This window comes from Xenopus laevis, chromosome 3L (genome assembly GCF_017654675.1).
Source record: "Xenopus laevis strain J_2021 chromosome 3L, Xenopus_laevis_v10.1, whole genome shotgun sequence".
NCBI lineage: Eukaryota > Metazoa > Chordata > Amphibia > Anura > Pipidae > Xenopus > Xenopus laevis.
In genome coordinates this window covers 90,721,956-90,738,608 of record NC_054375.1, presented here as the reverse complement: position 1 = coordinate 90,738,608, position 16,653 = coordinate 90,721,956, and the positions used below count along the sequence as shown (strand labels likewise).

Genomic DNA, 16,653 nt, shown 5'->3' with positions numbered 1-16,653 from the left:
AAATCTTTCCCCCCAGAGCAGCAAAGCACAGCTAATTCTGACGAGGTTACATTATATAATGCATTCCTCACCATAAACAGCTGCTTGTACTCATATCCTACTTGTACTCTTATCCTGGTTGTTTATTCCAAAAGATGCTGGAGGGTTAAGTTTCCTTGTTACTGATGATGCTGCTGATGTTGATGAGGCGATGTTGTTTCTGCAGTCATGTGGGCCCCCCCCTTAAGTTTCCATAGAAAGAGAGGCTTGCGGTGTCACATGATGGACATGATATAATGTAACAGCATCAGAGAGAGGGAGGTAGAGGGGAGCCAGTGGCTGGAGGAGGCAGTGGGAGACAGAAAACCAGAAAACCGACAGTAGCACACACTGCGCAGAGAGAGTTGGGGACCAATGCAGCAAGAACAGCACAGGAGGATAGGAAGAGATCCCAGCATTCCTATGGATTTTCAGAATTTCTGAAATCTTTAATACATGCTGTCACTACTACGTTGCTTTGAATGACCTTCTGATTTGCACCATCACAGAAATGATCCTGTAAAGCTCTCTGGTTGTTGCTGTATTACAGCTCTAGCTCCAGTGGAGGAAAATGCTGATAGCGAAAGTTCTACAACAGTTGATACTACACCACAGAAAGCACAAAGTGTGGGCTCAACCTGCACAGAAGAAGTGTTCTGCGACAAGGGGAAGCAAACCGACCAGAAGCAGAACAGGGAAGTGACAATGACCAGGACCAGAGTAAAGGCTGGAAATCTGACTGAAAGAAACTCAAAATGTTAGGGAAGTCCAGCCTGCTAGTGGAATGCAGGTGGAACATCCTTGATGTATAGTATAGGAATAGCTAACCATTGTTTCTTTAATATACATTTCCCTTTATAATGGGCACCTGTGATGCTGGGGCAGCAGAACAGGCAAAGATTCTCCATTAAGCTGCCTTAAAACAAAACCTGGCCATAACTAGGCACAAGGGTTGAAAAAGAAGCTGGCTGTAATAAATACAATGCTTAGCAGCCTTTAACTGTAAAACTACTGGAGGCAAGAGAATGAGAGCAAAGCAGAAGCAAGAGTTCCTGCAGGAGATGTGTCTGTGCCCACCCACAGATCTCTCACACACACACACACACACAATGACAGCAACACTAATGAGTTCACCACAACAATCACACAAGGAAGAAACAACAAGGCTGAAAATAAATGTGAGAAATCAAGTTGTTTCCAGTGGCTGCTAGAGAAGGATTAACGCGTGAGCCCAGGCAGGGTTGTAGGAGCAACATGAAGGCTGCACGGGAGGAGAATCAGTAGCACACGCAGCAGCGATTGGGCAGCGCAGGAGAGAGAGCACAGGATCTCCATCCAGACCAGCACTGAAGGGAAAAATAACAGAAGGAGGGCGGAGCAGCAGCAGCAGCAGCCACTTCCAACACAACACATGGAGAGGGAAGAAACACCCACCTGCAGCAGCAGCTTCCAGAGAAACAGCAGCACTGCTCACCTTCAGCCGTGGCACAACAAGCAGCAGTATGGAGCGGACATGGAGGCACGTATCCTCCTCTAATAACAGCCAGAGGTGCGAGTGGGAAGCAGCGGCATCATCTCATGGTGAGTCAGATCATCCTCCCCTGCCTTATTTACACTACTTTAGTATTTGCCTTAACCTTATTTATTTATAGACAAAGTGTCTGCTCACACGTTGATAGAGCTGCTGCCATTACTAGTACGTGAGGCATTGCAGCAGCACCTGATTCCTTTTCCCCAGGGCGAATGTTTGCGGCACAGACTGGGATCTGACAGATATCGCCTCGGGCTGCTTTACATTGTGCCTTCTGACAAGCACACTAAACACCACTTGTGTCAGCCACTAAACCCCCATTTCCAGGGATCCCTCTCAGAAAACATTTCATCAACATTTCCACTTGTTTTTGTTGCTGAACTACAACTCCCATAAGCCCCCTGCTAGCTTCCTAGGTGATGCTGGGAGGTGTAGTTGTGGAACCTGTCTGACTGTGTTTGACCTTTCCAAACAAGCGGAAAGAAAAGAAAAGGGGGTGTAGTTAGTAGCTAGTGTTGTGGCGCAGGTGCGTGCTAGCCGTACGTGTGTGTGTTGTGATCACTTCTCTCTCTCTCTTTTTTTCAATGTCCGCATTCCAGCTCATGTTGCGCAGATAAAATTTAGAACTGATGTAAACAGAGAGGAGGAGCTGAGAGGCTCGCAGTTCTGCTGGGTAGGTACATGCTCCAGTGGAGTAGCACCGAGGAGCTCGTGATGTCACAGGCATGTGACCAAGATGTGGGCGGGAGAGTGTGTTGTTACACAGGGGAGTGCGTGGAGCTCCTGGCCCTGTTATGGACCTGCCCACGTACTAGAAAATGAGCTTGTTGCCCATCCAGGGAAGGGAGGGGGAGATTTGAATGCAGAATTGTGGTGGCGCAGCATTAAAATGTCGGGAAGGCGCACTGCACACGGGTTTCAAGAGTAGAGGGTTTCTGTGAGGGGAAAATGTGGGAGACGATCTACTTTACTTGTAGGGAATGTAGTTTGATATAGTGCTGATCAGCTTGAGGACTGTACTGTAATATGTAGCATTTTGCATGATATGTTCATGGTTACTGTGTCATCATGACTACCAGCAAAAGAATATCAATCTTATCCCCCCTATCCCTTACCTATTAAAGGAAAAAGACTTCTCCCCCCAGCACCTGCCCTGAAAAGTCCCTGGTGGCTGCCATGTTATGTTGCTGCGTCACATTGGGTTTCTAACGTCTGGACAGAAATCAACAACCATTCGCAGTAGATGCCAGGCTCACATCAGCCTCCACTGAACATACACCTAGTTGCTAATGCCTGCCAAGGCTCCAGAAACTGGATCTGACTTGGCAGAACATGGCGGCCACCAACAATGCTGCGCAACTCTGCAGTGACAGTGGAGCTTTGTGTGGGGGCATGGGGGTCCTTTGTTGGTGCTCATTAGTTAAACATGTGGAGATGGGGGTTTTGTTCTCCTTAGATAATATTTACATCATGCCTTAAAGGTAATGTTAAGGGTGATACACAGGGCCGACATCAGGGGGGACGACAAGTGGCCCGGGCATGAAGGGGGCCCGGCAGTGCTGCACTTTTGAAAGAGTAGGGCCCCCCTTACGAGCGCCCGAGCAGTGCGGCCATTTCGCAAGTCCCGAATGCAGAAGTGGCGAAAAGCCGAAGGACCCGAAGCCACAAAAACACCCGAAGCAACAAAAAGGCCCGAAGTCACGAAAACAGCCAAAATTGAAGTCCTCAAGCGGCGAAAAGACCCAAAGTCACGAAAGGAGGCGAAGTTGAAGCCATGAGTTCAATTCTACTGAACACCAGTTTGTGTGTTGTTTTCTTTTTTATTCCCCTGGCCACCAATGTATTAATTTAATATTCTACCACCTATGGTTTTTTTTTTTTAAAAAAAAAAATTGGGGCCCCAATTTTTTTTAACTTGTAAGGGGGCCTCTGCCACCAATGTTTTTTTTTTGTTGTTTTTTTTAAATTGTAAAAAAATTTTTGGGGCCCCAATTTTTTTTGTAACTTGTAAGGGGGGGCCCTGGCACCAATTTTTAAAAAAAAATTTGGGGCCCCAATTTTTTTTTAACTTGTAAGGGGGGCCCTGGCAACAATGATTTTTTAAAAAACTTTTATGAGAGGCCCTGGCGCCAATGTTTTTTTTTTAACTTATAAAGGGGCCCTGACTATCAATAGCTTTTTATAACTTGTGTGGGGGGGGTTACTTTTTTAGCGCTGATGTCTGTGTGGTCTTTTAACTGTGATGTGGAGTGGGCGGGATATGGGGTGGGGCTTGGGCGCAGTGTGGGCGGGGCCCAGGGGGCCCCAAAAATCTTTTTGTATGGGGCCCCATGATTTCTTATGGCGGCCCTGGTGATACATACATATTTATAAATGGTGCTTAGTGATGTCATTGGTTATAATCATATAATGTCATTTCTGTAACATGACTCACTGAAAATTTTGTATTATAATAAATAAAGTACCCCCTGTTCAGTGGTGTAACTAGATGTTACTGGACCCCATAGCAAATTCAATTTAGGGCCCCAATATATTGATTAGTTGGCCTATTCTACCAAGATATATTAAAATTGCTTATTAATTATAGCCTCACTGGGCCCCCTACACTCCTGGCCCCCCCTGCAACAGCAGGGTCTGCTTCCTCTGTAGTTTTGCCCCTGCCCCTGTTGCAAAATATGAGGAAATTAGAAGTCACCTCGGAGCTGTATAAAAACACTAATAGAACTCCTCGGTAACTTATAATATCCTTATATTTTACAAGAGGGGGTAGTTTATTGAGTAGACCCTGTTATATATTTTGTTTATGGCCCTGTTTGGCTAGCCCCCCACCCCCAAGCTAGTAGGTGACAATCCCTGCAAAATTATTGTAAAGGGATTATAACAGAGGGAGGGCTATTGGAGGAAAATTGCCACTTTAGGCATGACTAACACTTCATGTGGAATACAGATTCACAGCAAGCAGTGGTAAATATGCAAAAGTATAATAACTGTACACTCATCTCTAAGAATTGTTTGAAAATTCAAATGTAAAGGGAAGGTAGAGTGGCCCTTGGTGATTTCAGTATTGGGGGGGTTCTGAAAATATGTAAATTGTCTAGGTTAAAAGCAACATTTTTTTGCTGTAGCATTTTGAAAACATCACGAGTGTGTGTGTTTGTGAATGAATTAGGGAGCTGAGAGCAGGGGCCCACCTAGAAATTTTAGGGCCACTTAATGAACCTCCTCTTCCCCATCCTATTTTTTACACTCTGCAGTACCGTATATACTCGAGTATAAGCTGAGTTTTTCAGCACCCAAAATGTGCTGAAAAAGTCTATCTCAGCTTATACTCGAGTCAGACGCAAATGGCTGAGCTTCAGGACATCTTCAACAGAACACATGCTCCTGTGTGCGCTCTGCTAGGGAAGAATTCGCCTCTTACTCATGCTGCCGTGCTCCTCTTCCTGGTCTTCGGGTTCGAACTTCGGGGTTGTGACATCACTTCCGGAATAACAACCGATCGTTACTGGGATGCAGCTTCAGATTCTTCAGTAGCTACTTGCGCTTCTTTGAACAGGCATGGAAAGGAGTCCGGACTGTGCAGCACATTGGGATCCTGGGGCTACTAAGGGTGCTGCTAAGTCTGTTCAGACCCTGCACGGTGTAATAAAGCCCCCACCTCCCCCAAACGGAGCTGAGGAGGGAGGACCAAGTCATGAGGGGGAGATTACAACAGCAAGTGTGGACAGCACAGAGGTGTGACTGCGGCCTCTTTGGATCAGTGAGTAGGAGCGTGTGTTCTGCTGAAGATGTCCTAAAATGCATTTCCCACCCTAGGCTTATACTCAAGTCAATAAGCTTTCCCAGTTTTTGGAGTTAAAATGAGGTACCTCGGCTTATACTCGGGTCGGCTTATACTCAAGTATATATGGAAAGTTACATATGCATCTCATCATTGGGTTTCTGATGAAGGCCATGCTCTGGAACACACCATTCTGTGAGGAGTTCCTTCTTTAAAACATTGGTGCTAGGCAAGGGTTAAGGAAGAAAAACAACATTTTTAGGAGGAAATTTAAGTCAGACTAGGTAAACAACAGGGCGCCCTGAAACCTTTGCCTGCGGAATGAAGAAGCTGTCAAAGTCACGGGAATCATCGCAGGGTTTGTCTCCGCGGATTGGAAGTCTGCTTAAGAAAAATGCTGTTCATCGCCTACTCACTTTGCTAACTAAAATAAATCCAAGAGGGCCCAAGGTGGTTTGAATACACAGGTTCAGTAGCGGAATAGGTTTAAGTCCTCTTGCAGACAGTATAGAATTGGATTTCTGGTTTGTTAAGATCTTGATGCATCATTTGGAACATTTGGGCATCACTTGAGGAAGTTGAGATCCTCTGGGAAGCAGGCTCCACTGTACCTTTTTTTGGATTTATGATTCCTCAAGATCCTGATGGTCATGGGCCGTTAATACATTGATGCTAAACTGCCTGATTTTTCCTCAATGATAACCCTGCTTTAGCAATAGTTCAGGGCCAAGGAGCAGAAATCATACATCTCCATACACCAGCAGCTTTCAGGACTGTTGATTTGTTGAACCAAACTGAACCAGAATACCAACCACCCACAAAGGACAGTTTAAGGGCTGAACTCCATGGTCTTGCTTATTCCGATCTAACGTGATGAGAGGAGACGGATGCGCCAAATATAATGTAAGCAATGTGCAGCATTTGCATATGACTGTTGTGTCATGTCGGATGCACGCAGCTTGTAGGTCCAACATTCCTATTACTTACATTATATTCGGCGAATCCATCTCGTCGCATCCACTTCCTCTCATCGCGTCGGATCTGAAGAAGGCGCACAATGTGTTTCAGCCCTTATAGATGATCATTAGAGATGTGCGAATCTGACGAATCATTAGTGATGGGCGAATTTGCCAAAATGCATTGAAGTCTATGGGCGACAATTTTTTTTTTTGACGCACAACAAATTGTTTGACAATTTTTTTCACTCATTAGAGTCTATGGGCGTCATTTTTGGCGGCAAAACTTGGTGAAAAATTTCGCTCATCACTAATGGTCATACAGTGCTGATGATCTCTTGAGATATATATTGCTTAATAATTCGTACATACATAAATAATTTGTATAGTGCTTCAAGCTCCAAATTGTAAATTTTTTGAGGGTTTAACTTACCCAATGCATTGGGGGATCCAGGTGCTCACACCTTAAGCCTTCAACTCAGGAAGGCACTGTGACAGAATATCAAATGAAAAAGGTTGGCACAAACTGGATCACTCTCCACGATGTAGTTAAAAAATGTATTTATTAAGAAACAACATCCTAGGCCTAGGCATTTGGGATGTTGTTCTAAATAAATACATTTTTTAACTACATCGTGGAGAGTGATCCAGTTTGTGCCAACCTTTTTCATTTGAATAATTCGTATAACCTTCACCAGTATTATCCAGGTTACCCTGAGGAATTCAACTTAGAAACTAGAACAGTTTGGGATATCCTAAAAAATAATTTAGGATAGCTGGCACTCTGTATTCCTTCTCCATTTAGCTGTAAAATGATCCTAGAGTGACAAAAACAATCTTGCTAAATGCCCTGCAATCCCAATCTTTCAACTAATGGTCTGAACCAAACTGGCTAAAAGACAGGAGCAGCTTGGTGTTTTTTTGGCATGATATGTAGAGGTATAATAGCTAATAATGGTATGGGACCTGTTATCCAGAATGCTTGGGTCCTCGGATTTTCCAGATAAGGGGTATTCCCATAATTTGTATCTCTATATCTAAAGTCTATTAAAAATAATTTAAACATTAATTAAAAATAATAGAATTGTTTTGCCTCCAGTTGGGATCCATTGTACCTTAGTTAGAATCAAATACAAAGTACTGCTTTATTACTACAGCGAAAAAGGAAATCATTTTTATAAATTGAAATTATTTCCTTATATGTAATTCTGGATAATGGTTTTCCGGATAATAAGTCCCATACCTACATATAAAGCCTCATGCAATCAAAACTGTAGCCCTGTTTATATCAAATCCTGAAACAATGTAATGACTGGATGCCATTGTTTTTATTTGCCAAGACTAAATTACAGTAACAACCTTCCCCAGGTGAAAATCTGCATTTCCAGAAATTGTAGAAACTGACGTAATTTAAAGAAAACTACTCCCCAGTATTTACAAATATAATATAATCTGGCCTGTACTGAGAATTAAAATAGGCCCTGGCATTTCAGGTACACAGAGGCCCAAACAGCCACCACCAGCCCACTAAATAATGACTTTCTATGGTACTTTATAGCAGTCCCTCTGGCATTTGCCAGAATCCACAGTTTGCCAGTCCGATCCTGAATATAATACTTCAGAGGTATGTAAAAATCTCCAAGGAACCATAAAGGAAGCTTTCTTTGTGCCAATTTTTAAAGAACAAGAACGCCTAAAAGGAAAGTGTTTTTAATGCATCTAAATAAAATGTGCTGTTACCTTCTACTGCTAAAAAATTGTGTGTTTGCTACAGAAACATTGCTATAATTTATATAAATAGGCAGTTGTGTAGCCATGGGGCAGCCATTTACTCAGAAAACAATGAAACATGCTTGTAAAACACATACACATTTTATATGCTGATATGCACCAAAAACCCCACTATGTGCTTTTTTATGTGTAGGAGTTTATATTCCAGGACAAATCAAAATCTGTTAAAACAAATGAATATGCCTGGATTTGAAGATAGTTGCTGAAATTAGGAAGCCTTATTGTATGTGTCATTATTGAATTATGGTTGTACCACTATTTAATGCATTTTGTTTAGGTCCCAATATTCATTACAGGTGTTTTGATGTGAGTCATTAAAGTGATACTCCTATTAACACACTGCTTTTCAAAATATATATGTACATTAAGGGGCTTATTTACTAAAACTCAAACTAATCTCTGTTTTCAAGTCAACCAAACTCCCTTCCTGGAATTGAACTCCTTTAGCAATAATTTTTCTCGAAAAAATCTTAGCTACAAAACTCGAGCGTCAATTCGTATCGTAAGTTTGACACTCTGAAAACTTGAACACTTTATTGAATTTTCACTGCAAAAACTCAACTTTTTCGGATAATCAGATGAAAGCCTGTTTCTTCAAGATGTCAAGAAACAACTTCAGGGTTATCTGCTATTGACTTCTACATGACCACGACAGGTTGACATGGAGTATTTTTGGATTCAGATTTTTAGCAGCGTTGGGGTATGATAAATCTCTAAAAATGTGTGTTTTTGTTTTTCAGCGAAAAAGTCTGGTTATGGTGACTTTTCCCCAAATAATTGTTTGAACTGTAAGTGGAATTGTCAACTAAAAGGGAGCTTGGACTTCCCAAGACAAGTATAAAGCAAGCATGCTCAGGATTTGTTTATAACCATTATAGGCTTTTTTCTGTTTTACCTTACAGTAACTGTGACAGTGGTTTATATTTTTTAAGTTTGTTTATTACAGTTTTACATTTTGGGACATGTGACTTCAACTTGTCAGCAGCTGCTACCTAAAGTTAACTTGGAGAGACGGGCAGCTAAATATGGTTATATACTGTAGATGTTAATGGTAAATGTGGTTTAGATGTACCTGTACATTAGATTGCATTTTACCTTAATTTAATGTTCATATTTGGTTTTATAACCTGACGTACTATTCCCTGAATTTACATTTTCCTTCATGTTCAATAAATTTGTCTTGATGTCCTGAGAAGCATAAAATTCAAATTCTGCTGTATTTTTATAGCTGGATGATAAGGAAAGCCGAGGACAAAGGTAACCTAAAATTGACATTTTGCTGATGACACATATCCAATACACTAATGACTGAGGCCATTTTACAGAAGGAATGTCCTGACAACCTACACTTACAACAATGAATGTTTGAGCAATGACTCTGAGGTTTAAAATTTACCTCAGGAAACAGACAGCTGAGTACCATCCTTCGTCTTTCTACCCTGACATTCTTTACTTTTGATTTGTTTGGCGTTGCATCTATATTGAGTGTAATAGGCATATAAATATATTGCCAACATATGTGGCTCTTTTTAAAGGAGAACTAATTCCTTAAAGAAAAAATTTGTATTAATGTTGTATTTTATATACTGAACATACTGCACCAGCCTAAAGTTTTAGAATCTCTAACAGGTATCACTGACTTTTTTTTTACCAATGAGCCACGTTTAAATGTAAAAAAAATTTGGAGAGCAACCCAAGCATGTAAAAACGTTCTAGTAGGGGCAAATTACGAGCTGTAATTGACTATTGGTAGCACCTATGTGGAGTAGCAGCCTACAGGAGACTCTGTTTTGCAGTGTACCTGGAATTTATGCAACCAAAACTTGCCTCCAAACAATGAATTCAGAAATAAGCACCTTCTTTGAGGCCACTGGGAGCAACACCCAAGGGGTTGGTATCAGGGGGCCTAGCGGCTCCCAAAGGGAGTTGTCTGGACCTAGGAGGAAGCCCAGGGGCAGAAGTCCAAGTCGAGGTAGCGAAAGGATTAAACAGGAGACATGGCCAGGTCACAGGCAAGAGTTCTCTAGGCAGGCAGCATAGGGTCAAAGTCCAAAACAGGCAGGAGTCAAGAAACAGGGATACACAGCAGAATTAACACCCAGGTTCAATAGCAGAATGAAACCTAGTAGTCTTTACATACGGAGCGCCAGAATTTAGCTGTAAATTGAGAACCGCCGGAAAGCCATGTAAACGAAAAATGAATTGGATGAAGAGCTGTGAAAGTCCCACCGCCGAGGGAAGTTTCCGCAATGGGATGAAATGTGCCATCTTGCTAAAACGGTCAATAACAACCCAATGGTGTCCATTGCTAAGTGAGTCCATGGACGAGAGGGGATGGGTAGAGGTTGTAATAACCTGCTAGAGCGAGTATGGCTAGCTTTGGAAGTGGCACAAATGGTACAGGCAGCAACAAAGTCTTCGACATCTTTACGGATAGTCGGCCACCAGACTAAACGTCCTAATAGCTCAAGAGTCTTTTCTGGGCCAGGATGTCCCGCTTGCCCGGAACAATGAGTCTGTTGTAGGATAGGCAGGCGAAGCTCAGAGGGTACAAGCGCCATTCCAATGGGGGTATCAGAAGGAGCAGAAGACTGGCCAGCCAAGATTTGTTCAGCAAATTGATAACAGAGAAGCAATGGTTTTGGCAGGAGGAATAATTGGTTCTTGCCTGTCAGGAAGACGATCCACCGGAGCGAAGCTTCAAAATAGAGCATCAGCTTTACGATTCTTGGAGCCAGGGCGATAAGTCAAAACAAAGTTGAAGCGAGAAAAGAAGAGAGCCCACCTTGCCTGTCAGGGATTCAACCACTCCTCGAGAGCAAGCTTTACTGCCAAGAGTTCACGATTCCCTACGTCGTAATTCTGCTCTGCTGGAGAGAACTTCTTGGAGAAGTAAGCACAAGGATGTAGTTTCCCGTCAGCCGGATGTCTTTGGGACAGGATAGCGCCAGCTCCAACTTCAGAAGCATCCACCTCAATGAAAAAGGGTAAGCCTGGATCTGGATGTCGGAGGATAGAGGCAGAGGTGAAAGCATCCTTCAGGGACTGAAAAGCTTCAACAGCTGAGGGGGGCCATGAGTTGGGTTTACCCCCTTTTCGGATGAGGGCAAGGATAGGTGCAATGCGAGAGGAGAACCCCTTAACAAACTGTCGGTAATAATTGGCGAACCCAATGAATCTTTGTTTCGCCTTGGTACTCAAAGGAATAGGCCACTCCTGAATTGCAGACACTTTGGCAGGATCCATCTCGAAACCCTCTGGGGAGATGATGTAGCCTAGAAAAGGGATTTTGGATAATTCGAAAACACATTTCTCCAGCTTGGCAAAGAGAGAGTTCTTCCTCAGACGAGAGAGTACCTCCTTCATCTGGGAGAGATGACTTTCTAGGTCCTTGGAGAAGATTAGGATGTCATCTAGATACACGACCACAAATTTCCCCAAGAGATCCCGGAAGATGTTGTTCACAAATTCCTGGAAGACGGTGGGGGCATTGCAGAGGCCGAAGGGCATTACGAGGTAATTGTAATGCCCATCCCGAGTGTTGAATGCCGTCTTCCATTCATCTCCTTCGCGTATGCGGATGAGATTGTATGCCCCACGTAGATCCAATTTAGAGAAAATCTGAGCCCCTTTCAGTTGGTCAAACAGTTCAGTAATAAGATGCAAGGGGTAATGGTTCTTAACCGTCCATGATAGTCAATGCAGGGACGCAGACCACAGTCCTTCTTCTCCACGAAGAAGAAGCCAGCCCCTGCCGGAGAGGTAGAAGGACGAATAAATCCCCACTAGAGATTTTCTTGGATACAGTCTTTCATGGCGGCAGTCTCCACAGGAGAGAGGGGATAGGTACGTCCTCTGGGAGGCATGGTTCCAGGAAGGAGATCGACAGGGCAGTCGTAGGGACGATGAGGAGGGAGGAATTCTGCAGACCTTTTACAGAAGTCATCAGAGAATTCCTTGTAGAAGGATGGCAGAGTTTTCAGATCTGTCGAAGAGATATTCACCCGCTGGAGTGGATTAGCAGGAAGATAGTGCTGTTGACAGAATGGGCTCCAACGAGAGATCTGCCCAGAGGACCAATCAATGGTGGGGTTATGAAGGCGAAGCCATGGTAGACCCAAGACGACAGGAACAGAAGGGCAGGAAATAATCAGGAACGATAACTTTTCTTTATGCAAAGTAACAACCTGCACAGGCAATTCCCCTGTCATCATGGAGATATACTCGGACGTAAGATGCCTGTCGTCAATAGCCGTAACCCAAAGGGGAGTAGACAATGGATAGAGTGGAACATCTATATATTTGGCAAAAAGAGCGTCCATGAAATTCCCGGCAGCCCCAGAACTGATGAAGGCAGAGCCGACAATAGTCTTAGTGGCCAGACGAATTTGTAAGGGCAGAAGAAACCTGCGAGACTTAGGAGATACACCACCCACATGTGTCACCCTGCAACAGGAGACGCTGGATGTATACGGGAGAGGAGAGTATCAAGCGCTTGGCCAATGCGGAACTGCTGAGCTTCGTAATCTTCCATGCGGGACGCCAATCCACTTAGCGCTCGTCCGACATCGGATGTAGCTTCCTCAGTGGGGTCCATGGCCCAATTATAATGTCAGGGGGCCTGGCGGCTCCCAAAGGAAGTAGTCCGGACCTAGGAGGAAGCCATGGGGCAGAAGTCCAAGTCGAGGTAGCCAAAGGGTTAAACAGGAGACGTGGTCAGGTCACAGGCAAGAGTTCTCTAGGCAGGCAGCGTAGGGTCAAAGTCCAAAACAAGCAGGTGTCAAGAAACAGGGTTACACAGCAGAATTAACACCCAGGTTCAATAGCAGAATGAAACCTATAATTGGGCAAGGTTACAGTGTCTAGGACGCCCTTTTATTTAGAATTTCAGCGCCGGCTGTAATGTCATCACGCCGGCGCCGCAGCATACCCACGTGCAACGCATATTAGATTTTCTGCCGCTGGGAGAAGACGAGCCGCTGAGCGCTCCCGGCGGCCTTGACTGTTGGTAAGCAACATGTTGTTCACGAGCCAGTGTTTCGGAACCACTGCTCTATATTATATATATATATATATATATATATATATATATATATATATATATATATATATATATATATATATATATATATATATATATATATATATATATATATATATATATATATATATATATATATATATATATTAATGATCCAGGCATTTAAATTTGTGCACATGGGGTGCCAACTTGTATTTTTAGGAGCATCTGTGACAGTTACATGCTCAGTGTAGTCTGGAAGCTATCCTTAGGGTTTGTCACAAGTCATCAAGCAGAAAATGAGGTTCATATATCATAGACTCTGATGCTACAGGGCTAATTATTAAATTCTGATGCAAGTTGCGGTGGTATCAGAGCTGCCTGTAATATAATATATTCTATATATATTATATACTGTGCATAAGTCCTTAGGTTCAGGTAACTGTGAGCAGCACAGAACATGCACAGTGAATCAGCAGAAAAGATGGGGAGCTAATGGGGCATTTTTGGAGGCAAACATCTTCCCTGCTAAATGGCTGTGGTTGTCTTGGGCTGGTACAGAATTCCAAACCACAATGTACAGCATTTCTACCATACTTCTTGGTTAAGCTTTAGTTCTTCTTTAAGGGTCGGGTCACACGGGCAAAATCTGGGAGATTAGTCACCCTGGCGACAAATCACCTCTTCTTCGGGGCGACTAATCTCCCCGAATCTGGCCATGTGCTCTTACCCTAAGCATTTACAGAAAGCATGGTGTAATTTAACATAGTTTTACTGCACATTGTGAGCATTGTTACAACAATTGTTGATATATATGTGTGACCCAAGGCTAGCTGCATACTGTAATTGAATAGATTATAGAGAATTTCCTTGTGCTATATTATTTATTTATTTATTACATTATATTTAACACTTTCCATTTGATAGATATTTCTTTTCCAGTACTGCAAACCCAAACCTGATTTTACTTTTCCTGCAAAATATTTACCCTGAGAAAAAATAACCATATTCGTTGTACATTTTTACAGTTAGAATAATTGAGAAGCTAATAGTAACCCAAAATCAATATTTTGCTGATGACACAAAAGCACTACAGTAATGGCTGAAACCTTTGCTTGAATAGGAATGCTCTTAAAAGCTACAAATACAGTAAATATTCGAGCAATAAAGCTAAGCTTTGTAGATGCAACACAATTACCTCAGGAAACTGATAGCTGAGCACCACCCTTACTCTTTTAATCTTTCAATACTGTTTGCTTTCTATATGCCTGACATGGTATCTTATACTAAATATAATTGGCAAAAATAATCTTGCTGAGTATAACTGTAGTTTTATTTATATAAAATAACAAAAAACACAGCACTCAACAGAGTAACCAGAGTAACCAATTTTAATAAACAAGCAAAATTCCAACTTTTAGATCACATCATAGTGATCTTCCTCAGGGAAAAAAACCAGAATATACTGTATTTACTTTTTGTCCAAATATCTGTTCAACATGTTATTCAATTCTGTAGTTCTAACTTATATCAAAATACACTCCTGTGTTGCTTAATATGAATACTACAGACGGCAAAACAGATGCTCCCTTGCTGCTAAGGTATCTTAGAAATTTTGAATAATTTTCAGTTGTTCCATGAAAGAGTTTTGGAAATTTGTTTCTGGATCCCTGAATGATGTTATGTAGCTAATATATATCTGTTTTGTAGAAGCAATTTCAATAAAAGTAATATGTCCCAATAAAGTGTTTTAAATCATTTCCATTTTGTCAACATTGTTCCTTTGTTCATCTAAAAGGAAAACTCTTGGAATCTGTATTACTCCAGCTGCTTAGTGTGTAGCTGTGGTTTAAAAAACAATTATGCTGAACAAGACTGCCTTTGACTGCTATTGACATGATGAAACTCCAGTCAGAAAGAGATCAATTTGTAGTTATCTTGTGCTTTCTAAGAAACTTGTTGGAAGATAATTAGTTTCACTCATACAACCTTTTGTAATACCCCTACAGGTTCCCATACTGTGGTACTGATCTCCAAGAAGAAGGAAGGAGTTTTGAGGCTAGGCATGCTATAATTTAAAGGTAAATGCTGTTATTTTGGCTATTTTTAAAATAATGAAGAAAACTATCACAGTTAGGTTTGTGATGGGATGCTTATAAATGGGAAATTATAACACTTTACAAATATGTTAGGGAACAGACAGACAGAAGATATTTTATCACACAGAAAAATCAATGTGTTTTTGAGGTAGATGTTCCCCATTATAATAATATAGTACTTACTATTATGTACTTATACAGAAGATAACATAACTTGACTAAGACCTGTAATTGAACACGAATACCGTTTAATGTATGACTATATACATTTCAAACTATAACATGACTACAAAACAGGAGAATCCAATGATATAGAAATATTAAAGGGGTTCTTACCTTTAAAAGTTTTAATATGTTATAGAATTCCATATGCAACATATTGATTGTCATCATGTATTATTTTTTATAGTTTCTGAATTATTTTTAATTTTCAAATGGGGGTCACTGATCCCGTCATGCCAGTTATTGGTCTGTGAGACTACAACTTTATTGTTATTTTGTATTACTTTTCTTTCTATTTAGGCCCTCTGCCATTCATTTTATAGTCTCTCATTCAAACCACTGCCTGCTTTCTCAGGAAAATGGCACCATAGAAACTGGATAGCTGCTAAAATTCCACCCTGACAGCTACTGAACAGACGCCTACATCTGATATTTCTATACGCAATATACCTGAGTTTGGAACTGAAATACTGGCAAAGCAGGTAGCACTATTAAAGGAAAAGGAAATGTTAAAGTAAGCCTTATCAGAAAGCCCCCAAAGTAGTGCTGCTCTGAGTCCCTTGTCAAAAGAAACATTGCATTTCTTTCCTTCTATTTTGTACACATGGGCTTCTGTATCTGACTTCCTGCCTTCAGCTTAAACCTCATTGCCCTGGGCAAAAGCATGCTCAGTTTGCTCCTCTCCCCCCCCCCCCTTCTCTACTGTAATCTGAGCCCAGAACAGGGAGAGACTCAGGCAGGAAGTGATGTCACACCACATTAATACTGCAGCTCCTATCCTAAACAAATAGAGAGTTTTTTCCCGGTATGGTAAAACATTCTACAGAATAAATATAGCATTCTAGCTTGCACTATTGCAGCTAATCTATTGGCAATAAAATGCCTCCGTAGCTTTCCTTCTCCTTTAAAATAACATGGACATTTCTTAGCAAAAGCCTGACATCTATAGTTTGGGAGCTGTGACTTACAGTAGCTCTTTTTTTTTTTTCTTTTTTACCATTGCTGGCAGAAACCTTTAATTAAAAAGTAGACTTTACAGCATGTAAAAGAGATGTTATTTCACATTTAAGGGCAAGTCAACCCCAAAATAAAAATTTGCCTAATAAAAGAAAACATAATTCTAAGCAACTTTCCAATATACATTTATTAAACACATTTAGTGCTTTTAAAGTTATTTGTTAAAACAATTGCTATTGAAAGCAGCATTTGCTTAACTCCTGGTGGTTACTTTTTAA

General features: G+C 41.6%; 1 long non-coding RNA gene across 1 annotated transcript; it reads left to right on the top strand.

Moving 5' to 3' along the window:
- Positions 1-1,198: 1,198 nt before the first annotated feature.
- Positions 1,199-15,976, top strand: LOC121401521. The gene is made up of 3 exons (XR_005966313.1): positions 1,199-1,599; positions 15,107-15,178; positions 15,719-15,976. It is a non-coding gene; the product is annotated as an uncharacterized LOC121401521 (long non-coding RNA).
- Positions 15,977-16,653: the final 677 nt, after the last annotated feature.